Below are 11,458 nucleotides of genomic sequence, written 5' to 3' on the forward strand. Positions count from 1 at the left end.
CTCTGAAAAGTAAACCCTTTGTGTTCCCTGTACAAAACAATGGGTTTCATACATTTATAGCTCGGGCAGACCCGATCTCACCATGTAACCCCAGCTGGCTTCACACTTCGAATGATCCTCCTGACTCAGTGTCCTGAATGCTAGATTACAGGTGTGAGCCTCCATGGTTGGCTGTATTTCCATATAGGTACATGAAAGGCAAGCTATGCTAGTGTTATAAGGACTGTGGTCAAGAAAACAGAACGTGTGTGTGTGTGTGTGTGTGTGTGTGTGTGTGTGTGTGTGTAGTGTGTGTGTGTGTGGTGTGTGTGTGTGTGTGTGTGTGTGTGTGTGAGATTGTCTGCGTTAGTATATAAACCCAAGTTTAAGTCCAAGTTTATCCATATACTAAAAGTCTTATCCCAGTGTTACGTATGAGGTCAAAGGCTACGAAGCCACTTGCTTCTTTGGACTTCAGTTTTCTCCTCTGCAAAGGAGAAAATCCTGCTGCATAAATTAATATAAAAGTCAAGTACTTAAATAAAAGGACTTCATACTATAATTACCATGTTAATTACTTTTTTTTTTTTTTTGGTTTTTCAAGACAGAGTTTCTCCATGTAGCTTTGGCTGTCCTGGAACTCTCTCTATAGACCAGGCTGGCCTCGAACTCATAGAGATCTTCCTGCCTCTGACTTTTGAGTGCTGGGATTAAAGGCATGCACCACCATGGCCCAGTCATATTAGTTACTATTTTATAATTACACTTGCCAAGGTGATGCTTACACAAGGTGATCTAACATTAACAGTAATTAATAATAATCTAGCTAATGATGTTACCTTGCACCTGCAATCCTAGCAGCTGATAGGCAGAGGTGGGAGTGTCCATGTTTGAGGAAGAGCATATTTTTTAGGTGAACCTGGTCTTCATAGGGGCTTCTGTGAAGACCAAACAGGACTATATAATGAAATCCTGTTTTAATAGTATCAGTAGTAACAACAACAATAATGATAAATATTATTCTGAGTTAAAAAATAATTGTGCATGCAGGGGGAATCCAGGGGGCACATATTTTACAGACTTGGTAGGACAGAATCCATATCAAAGCTGAATGTTAGCTAACGCTTTTGGAAAGAACAGTTAGGAAATGCATCCCTAAGACCGCACTGGCCGGTTTGTCCACTCTGACCACTCGGTTTCCTCAGCATCAATAGGTGAGTGAACACACGTGAGTAGCTGTTTGGGTTCTGTTTGCTCTTCCTTCCCCGCTTGCACCCAACCACACCAGGCAGGAGTCAAGAGAAGGTAACCAGCTAATTTCTCCAGCTCTCTCCAGAGCTCCCCTGAAGCCCCGAAACACCCTGTTTCCACCCACCCTTCCCGTCTCTCCCCACTGTGTCACCATGTCCCTGCCACACAGAAGAGGCAGAAGCTTGCCAAGTCCTTCCTGCTCTACCCAAGGTGAGAGTGTTTTCAGGATTTCACAGGCAGAAGGGAAAGCAGCTCGATGAGGTCATCTACTTTGACTGTGAGCAATAGTCTGTTTTCCCCACCCCCAAACCCTGAGCCAACCTGGGTTGACCTTGCATCATTTGCATGCTGAGTAGGAATCAAGCATGGTCTCAGGCTTGATTCTTAGCCATGGCCTAGGGCTATCTCTCAGGACCACACCTGCAGGAGTGACCACAGCAGGGACTGGATGGGAGAGGGCTATTTGGTCCTGCACAGGTGTCAGGTCTGAAAGCAAAGGGCCAGGCCTCACCAACCAACACTGCTGCTATGGAGGGAATGTGACCATAAGCCCCTTTGTAAAACAAGGGCAATTCTGGGAAACACTCAGCAGAGAGCCCAACATTTGGTGCTTCAGTCCTGATATTCCCACTGTATCAGCATATCATCCAAAGTGCATCGTGATATTCAAGAATGTTCATAGCTTTCTAAAATAACACATTGCAAATAAGTAATTGTGTATTTGCTTAAAACTGTTTGTATTAGTCGGTAGCACTGGCTGCTCTTCCAGAAGACCCAGGCTCAATTCCCAGCACCCACATGGTAGCTCACAACTGTTCATTACTCCAGTCCCAAGGGATCCAGCCCTCTCCTCTGGCTTCCATGGACACTGCATGAACATGGAGCACAGGTATACAGGCAAGTAAAACATCCAGACACATAAAATTAAAAGAATATTAATCTTAAATTAGTCCAAACCCATAAAAAAAAATAAATAAATAAAATTGGAGGACTACTGGCCAATACAAGGTTCTGAATATTATTATAAAGCTATGAAATTCAAGACAGAGGAGAGGCTGGAGACCGAACCTATGCCCTCACCCATTCCACCACTGACACTATCCACTAATTTTAAAATATTACCAAAGGGGGTGGGGGGAAGGTATGTTGAGTGGACGAAGGCAGACAAAAAGAGAGATCATTCTATAGCAGTAGTTCTCAACCTGTGGGTCGAGACCCCTTTGGGGATTACACATCAGATATCCTGCATATCAGATATTTATATTACTATTCCTAACAGTAGCAAATTACAGTTATGAAGTAGCAAGGAAATGAAGGAAATGTTTCATGAGGAACTGTATTAAAGCATTAGGAAGGCTGAGAACCTCTGCACCATATGCATATTTCTACTATATGTGACTTCACTGCTGAGTGTGGTGACTCGCATCTGTAATCTTAGCATTCGCAGGCTGAGGCAGGAGGATCAATCTGAGCTACACAGGAAGAAAGAGCCTGTCTCAAAACCACCAAAAATCTAGAGAGTGCAAGTTAATTGTAGAAGTACATTGGGGAGGAAGTAACAGGAAGAGCTACAACAGGGAATAAATTCCTGGAGGCACAATATTCACAGCCTTGATTGTCATGATGGTTTTATAGTTTCATGACAATGTCACATACCAAAGTGTCAAACTGTACAATTTACAAGTACACAGTTTATGGTTATGCCATTACACCTCAATAAAACTGTTAGGTGAAGGAGCCAGGTGTGGCTGGTCACATCTATAACCAGCACTATGGAGCCATGGGATTACACACCTGAGGCTAGCTTGGGCTACATAGTAAGTTCTTACTTCAAGGAAGAAGAGACTGTAGAAAGGCAGGGAGAGGGGAGAAGAGAAGAAAGGGGAAGGATGGAGTTGAGAACTTCATAGGGTAGAATGCATGCTCTCACAGTCACTAGTCCAGGCTAGACTTCAAAATAGCCCTCACAATCAATAGTCAAGGCTAGAGTTCCCTTGAGCTTGTAACAGCAGAGGATAACTTTACTTTGAAACTCTTAGATGGGTGTGGTGCCACACACCTGTGACCACAGCACAGAAGAATGGCCTCAACTTAGGCTCCGCAGTCTGTCTTTCTTCGTGAGTACAGTACAGTGTGATGCATATAACATAATATGTTCTCATTTTTGAGGAGATACTTCAGCCTCTGCCTCTGGCCTCAACATTTTCAAGATGCACGTGTAGCCTCACACTGCTGTTGCATTCTGGTCACAGCTGAGTCTTAGGAGTTCAAGGACACATATTTGCCTTTGACCTCACTTACCTGCCTTTGGTGAAAGTCTTAACTGAAGCGGAGCATGAACTTGTTCTGGCTGACTGAATTAGCCTTGATCCCATACCTGTGTTCACTGCTGCCCCAGACCTTTCCTAACTTCCAGACTTCTTCTGTCAGCCCCTTTTGCAGGGCTATGGTACAGGGAAGCCCTGGCTAAATGGTATTGAAAATCGAGTTTTAGGAAAACAAGTGGCTTGAGCCCCATTTTGTAATTCTTTCCCTCTTACTTCTTTTGTTTACTTGTTAAACTGTTTTGAGAAACCATCCCCAATTTATAGACAAACTCTCCATGGCAACAGTAGCTGCCATGGAAACCACAGGGGAAGAAAAGGAAGAGACAACAAATACCAACACTTACTTAAAGGCATCCTCAGTCCCAGAGTAGAGGAATGAAACCAACTGTGAAAATCAGGAATATTTTAGGGGACTCGGTGGGAGGACAGAGCCCCAACAGAAGCAGCTTGTGGGGGGCCTGCTCAAGACTTTTCTCCCCTAACAGGAGATGCCTTTTAATTTTTTTTTTCCTGCTGTCTCACTGCAAATCAAAGATGATTTTGAGTAACTCCATGTTCTGTTGGGGGGGTCAGTTGGGTTTTGTTTTTGTTTTTTTTTTTTTTGTGTGTTGGTTTTGTTTTGTTTTTTGTTGTTGCTTTGTTTTTGTTTGTTTTTTCTTTTCTTTTGTCAGCTTGACACAAGCTAGAGTCATCTGAGAAAAGAGAGCCTCTGTTGAGAAAATGTCCCCAAAAGATTGGCCTGCCTATAGGCAACTCTATGGACCATCTTCTTGACTGATGATTGATGTGAGAGGGCCCAGCCCACTGTTGGCAGCCCACTGTTGTAGTCCTGGGTGGTATAATAAAGATAGCTGAGGGGCTGGAGAGATGGCTCAGTGGTTAAGAGCATTGACTGCTCTTCCAGAGGACCCAGGTTCAATTCCTAGCACATGGCAGCTAACAGCTATCTGTAACTATAAGTCTGACACCCTCACATAGACATACATGCCTGAAAAATACCAATGCAAATAAAATAAAAATAAATAAACTATTTTAAAACAATAAATAAAGGTAGCTGAATAAGCCATACAAAGCAAGCTAGTGAGCAATGTTCCTTAAAGGCCCCTACATCAGTTCCTGTCTCCAGGTTCTTGTCTTGAGTTTACCCTGACTTCCCTTTGTGAGGAAATATAAGCTGGAAGCCAAAAAAAAAAAAAAAAAAAAAAAAAAAAAACCCTTTCTTCCCTGAGTTGCTTTTGGTCATGCAATCCATGTTTCTTATTTGAACATCCAAAATAATCCTGGGGCTGGTAAAATGGCTCTATGGGTAAAAATCACTTGCAGTGCAAACCTAACAACTTGAATTCAAGCCCCAGAACTTATGTAAGGATGCAAGAAGAGAACTGGCTTCTTAAAGCTGTCCTCTGACCTCCACACGTGTGCCATGCTACACACACACATGAATACACACATCATGCACATACACACAATATTAATTAGCTCTGCATCAATTATGAGTATATAAGCCATTGATACCTGAGCATGACTTAGTTCCTTAAAGAACTTCCCAATAGTCCTTGTGCAACTAGCTCCAGTGATTAAAGAGAAGTTGGACTAGTATGTTTGGAAAGTGGAACAATTGAGGTTTCTAAAGGGATATTTCAGGGCAGGAACAGAAAAGGAGGCAACGGAGAAACAGAGTGGCTGAAAATAGAATGTTGTTGGCAGCAGAGGAACCCCTAGCAAAGGAGGGCTATCCATCTACCATTTGAAGATTCTTCAGCCATTCAAAACTCTGTGGCAATCAATACTTACATCAATAAATACAGAAATAAGCAAGAAGCATTCAAAAAATCTCAGCTATTGACCAATACAAACTTCACCTAAATGAAAAAAAAAATCTATATTTTTACACTGATTTGTGTATGAGTATGTGTGTGAGTATGCTTGGTGTGTGTGTGTGTGTGTGTGTGCGTGTGTGTGTATGTGTGTGCACGTGCACATGGAAGTTTGACAGTAAGAGCCTTTCCCTGCTCAACCGTCTCATTGGCCCCAATTAGATATTTTAACTAAAATTGCCTTTCTTCTCCCCCATCTCCTGTCTTAGACTCTGGTCCTCAGATAGAGCTTAAGTAAGGTCCACCCCTTCACTTTGTGGGATAGACTGCTGAGACCTGGCAGATTACCCTGTTTAAAAGTGTTTTGTCACCATAAGTAGGGAGGAGACCAGTTGTGGGTTCCAGTGGGAGCTGGAGAGAAATTTTGTTGAGTGCTGATAAAATCAAAATATTGTATAAATGCATGAAAATTTCAGAAAATAGATTAAAATATTATTTTTAATAATATATATTAATTTAAAACACTTAAAAATGTTTTGGCAGCCAAGTGTGATGGCCTACATCTCCGACACTCAGAAGGCAGACAGACACAGGTGTATCTCTGAGTTTGAGGCCAGCCTGGTCTACTTAGTAAGTTTCAGACTAGCAAGGGCTATGTGATGAGAACCTGATACTGAGAAGTGGATGAGGGATAGGATGGGGAGATGGTGGAAGGAGTGGGAGGAAGGGAGGGAGAGGGAACTGGGGATTGGTATGTAAAAAAAGATTGTTTTTAATTTAAATGCAAAAATCAATGAAAACATAAAAAGCTCTGTCTTTCTAACAGTATGAAGTAACACCTTACTGCTGAAATTTTCAATTGCTTGGTTTCTCTGAGCTTGGAGTTTTTGCATATACCTAGACACTCTCCATCATCCCCGCCCCCATCTTCAGGCTCCTGTGTGGCTTCCTTTAATGATGACCTATGTATGACCTGTGGCCTGAAAGCTGAAATAAACCCCCTGGCTACTTTTGGCTATGGTTTGACCACAGCAACAGAAAACTTTTAGGACAAGTTTCTGTTTCTTAAGTTTTCTCTGTAGATGATTATATGAATTACAAATACTAAGAGTTCTGTTGCTTTCCTTTCAGCTCTATTTTTTTTTAATTATGTAACTGTGTGTATCGGGTTGTCAGGGTGATGTTAAACAGTGAGAATGACACCAAGGGCCCTAGTCCTCTCACAGGCTCTAAAGAAATGAAGCTTAGTAGGGGTGTTTCGTGACATTACACAAGTTCTAAAATCACTAGGAAATATTTTTCCTATATCTATCGCTATAATTATGTTGTATTTGAATTTTAGTACGTTGATCGAATGAATTACAGTGGTAGATTTTCTAACGATAAATCCCTCTTGTATTTCTTAAATTAACCAAGGCCATCATTCCTTGCTTTACAGTACTTGCTAGGTTCAGTAGCTGAACAAATTTACTAGGCCTGCCATAACAAAATACCACAGACTGATTAGTTTAAACAACATAAATTCATTTTCTCCAGTTCTGGGAGGTATAATCCCAAGATCCAAGTGTCTGCAAGACTGATCTGAGGCCTTTGCCCTGGTTTACAGATAGCCATTGGCTCCTCACATGGCCTTTTCTCTGTGCATACACATTCCCATGACCTCTCGTGTGTATCTAAATTTCCCCTTCTTATAAGGACACCAGCAATATTGGATTAGAACCTACAATGTGACCTCATTTCACTTCAGTTAGCTCTTTTAAAACGCCATTTCCAAATACAGTCACCTTCTGAGACACTAGGATGTAGGACCTCAGTACACAGACTCTAGGAGGATGTGGTCCAGTCCCTAAGAGTACATAATCTTTTCGACTCTCACACATACACTGATGGGTGAACTTGATCTACAAGTTCTCCACAAATGAGTTGCGAAGTTTTGGAATGGTTTCATGTAAATCAGGAATTATATGGCACTTGTAATTTTGATAGAATTTCCCAGTTAAACCTCCATGACTGAACTTTTTTTTTATGTATGGGACAAAGGAGTTTTTACATTTCTTTAGTACTTGTTTATTTCTTACTTATGTATTTATTTTGGCTTTTTGAGACAGCATTTCCCTCTGTGTAGCCCTGGCTTGTATTTTCTCTGTAGAGCAGCCTGGCCTCCAATTCACAGAGATTTGCCTGCCTCTGCCTCCCAAGTTCTGGGATTAAAGGCATTCGCTACCACAGCCCAGCTTCCTTTTTAAAAAAAAAAAAAAAATTAGAGATTGGACCCAGGGTCTCATACATGTTAGGCGAGTACTCTACCCTCGGGGTCTCTAGCTCTTACTATCCTAACTGTGACATTTCACACTTTTTTCACTTTTTACAAGGTTTCAACTTTCTTCACATTTATACTTTGTGTTGATATGGAATTCATCTGTGTATGTGGGATAAGGTTGGGATTTAATTTTATGTTCCCCCTTAATGAGACTCCTTTCCTACAGTTGTCTAAGTAACTTTCCACTTATTTCAGAAATTAATAAAACTCCTTATATATAAAATTTCTAAATAGAAACCAAAAGGTACTTATGTTTATATTGCCTAAATTTTATTATCTTTTTCTCAAGTCAAAACTTATTTTAAAATTAGTACTAAAAATTAATTTTTCCATATACACTTGCTATTCACAACATCCCAAGCAGCAGTCTTCATTTTGGATGGGTTGGGTTGGGTTGGGTTTGTTAAGACAGAGTTTTCCTCTACAGCCCGAGCTGGCTTTGAACTCATGACCCAACCTCAGCCTTTTGTGTCTGTTTCTTAAGGAAGCAGGCAGAGACTTCAAAATGTTCTGTAAACTAACAGTCACATGATCCTGAACAGCAAGCTGAGACTTCTGATGTCATATACTGTGTGTGCACTCAACCCCCTACTGTCCAATCAGCAGGTCCCCTAGGACCTAGTTTCATCTCACAGTAAGTGATCATTTGGCACCCACTGTTCCAGATATTGTCAGAGGCTCTGTGTTTGGAGAGTTCCTGAGAGGCCCATGGAGACTTCCCTAACTCTCCTGAGAGTGGATCAAAATGGCCAAGTCAGACAAGAAACCAGGGAGTTTCTTGTCTCCCCCCCCCCACCTTTAAGCAATTTCATTTTTTTACTCTACTCTGCCAGAAACACTATGTCCGCTCTCTTCTCTGACATGTGACACCTGTGTTGACAACTAAGTTAACAACATACCCAATAATAGTCCAAATTCCAGCTGCAATAATACACCTGCTTTGGGATGTCCTTTGTGGAAATGGAGAGCTTTACAGAGAGTCTCCTTTTCATTTTAAATGTCTTAAGGATTTCTCTGCCCTGTTTCAGGGCACAAACCCTGTTATGACAGTGTTTCTGACCATCTGAATCACAACAACATTGTCAAGTTCCCTTGACAATGTACTCAGTTTAATATCTGAGATTTCGATGGTGGTTAAATAAGAAATGAAAGGTTTCTTGGAACTGTGCCAACATCTGGACTTAACAAGTCGGCTGTTATCACAGGCACTGGATAGGTCATTCCTTTTGCTGTTGGGACTCAACTGTAGGGGACTGTCTTCTTCCAGAGAAAATGGGATTGTTTCCCCTTCTTGAGCATAAGAGAATCTCTCGAAATATTGTTGCTCGTGTGTCAAGAAGATCTCATGAAGGCCACTCAAAACACATAACTTTGTGTCCAAATCAGACACAAACTGAGCCTATGACTTCTCTCACCATCATGGCCATTGTGCATCAGTTCCTGGATCACAGCTTTGGTCTTCTGATCCAATGGCTGCTTGTGCTGCAGTCGGCATGGGACTGGGTCCTCCTGAAGCTGCCTCTGAAACTGCTTTGATGTTTCAGATTGAAGATAGTAAGATCAGTGTGCAGTACAAATAAAAACTCTAATCTGCGGCATGCACTGTTTGTTCCACAGGAGCTTGTGCTGCAGAAGGCTAGGGTTTATGACCATGATGATGCTGATACAGTGGTGGCTGGGCTTTCAGAATCTTGCATTAGTCCTTCACTTCTCATGTGATTTTCCAGCCTGGGTTCTGAGCATACTCAGATCATGATTGGCTTATCCATTCCGTCTAAAGATGGTTTTGTGATGAGAAAAAGTGCCACTGTGCTAGTACTGGAAGAACATGACTGTGCAGCTCAAGGAAAGACCTGGACCAATGGAAGTTTGGGGTAAGGACTTTCATTCAGTTGATGCTAGTTACGTAAAAGCTCATGATGCTGAAAGGCAAGGTGCCTTGACATGCCAGCATGCTCTTGTGGAAGACACAGTAGTACAATGTGAAGAGCTATCCTAAACCAGCATGCACACTATGCCCATGCCCCAGGGAGGTGTTGCTGCAAATAGGTCATCAAGTACCTCCTTAGGGACCACTCATACACACCCTTGCAGGTTCTTCAAGGAAGTAACCTCAAGACTGGCTGAGAGCTTATGGGGGGTGTTCATGACTGCTTATGCTACACAAACTTACTTTTGAAAACTGCTGCCAGCTGGATTAGACAGACCCACAATTTGATAGCAATGCTGTTGTACTACTAACTATGGAGACACATGCCTGTAATTGCAGCACTTGGAGGCTGGGGCAAGAGGGCAGCCTGTGTCACAGAATGAGTTCTAGGTCAGCCTGGGATAACAGGGAGACTTTGTCTCATACAAACAACAAAAAATCAATTATAGGCACAGGTGTGTAAAACTGAGGAAAGATCTACTGGCTCACTGTGTGGTATTACTGCAACACTGTGTCCCTAGCATGCCAGGTAAGTCATTTGTAACTAGCTTGGTAATGTTTTCAAAAATGTTTTAAAAGTGTTTTAACATTTAAGACTAGAAATAAAGTCAAATTTATATAATCTACCTAAACTTAAAGTCCTGAGATACACACTGAGCAGTGAGTTCAAGACCAGCTTGGGAGACAAACTAAGACCCTATCTTTAATTTAAAAACAAAACAAAACAAAACAAAAAACCCAGAAAATGATTTAAACAGCACCTTGGTTTATCCCTGCCTCCAGGGAAAACAGTTAATTTCTGGTAAACAGATGGCAATATCCAATTTCCTTTTTATATCCAACAACTGGACGTTTGGTTGGGCCCATGGGAATCCTGAGCAGAAGCAGAACCCCAGCCTCTCTTGTTGCTGTGTGAGTGAAGTCAGACAACTGTCTGTCAGTCAGCCCCTAGAGAAGGGGCCTCCTGTTTATTTTCTAACCTTCCCGTTGCTGGAGGAGGACCTGAGGGGCTCTGGAGATGAACAGATCACACTATGAATAGCTAAGGGAAAGACCAAGCGCCTGACCTCCTCTTGTCCTAGCAGAGACTTCAGTGTAATCAAGAAATCAGCTCTACCCAGTTTATGACACTGTCATCCGAGCCCATACAACCAAACCTATGAGCTCAAGAATGTCCTCTGATGTCCCACCACTCTGTTCTTAAAAACGCCCATCCTGAGTGTAGAATTCAGGCATTACGCTGGCCTACCCCTGTCACCTGGCAGAGTGCACTCAGGCAGTACTCTGGTCAGCCCAGGGTTCCATGAGTACTAGTCTGCAGGCAGGTGCAAAGGACCCCTTTAAAAGTCAGACCCCTGCCCACTTACGCTATCTTTTGCTTTCTCTTTTGCTATTTCTCTCTCTCTCTCTCTCTCTCTCTCTCTCTCTCTCTCTCTCTCTCTCTCTCTCTTGGTTGGCTACCAGCTACCCCCCTCTTCTTCTCTCCCCTCTCTGTCTCCCCCCACCCTCTCTCTTCTTCTCTTCCCGGTGCCTCTATGTCTCTTCCCTTCCCTCACTCCTCATTTAAGCTCTATCTGCCTGGGGTGTTATTTCCTCCCACCTCGCTCACCCTCGCCTGCTATGGAACCTGCTATGCTCTCCCACATGGTCCCTTACCTTGGGACCCCACTCACTTGGGACCGTCACTCTGGACCACCACTCACCCCCACCCTTTCCCCAGCTTCTATTCTTACAACTGTAACAAAAGAAAAACATTTAGGGTCTTCTGTAATTCAGATAACTTTTCTTCCCATCCGTTACTGAAAGTAGTTGTCCACTTCCTGGTAACAATAAC

The sequence above is a fragment of the Phodopus roborovskii genome, unplaced genomic scaffold, assembly GCF_943737965.1.
Source record: "Phodopus roborovskii unplaced genomic scaffold, PHOROB, whole genome shotgun sequence".
NCBI lineage: Eukaryota > Metazoa > Chordata > Mammalia > Rodentia > Cricetidae > Phodopus > Phodopus roborovskii.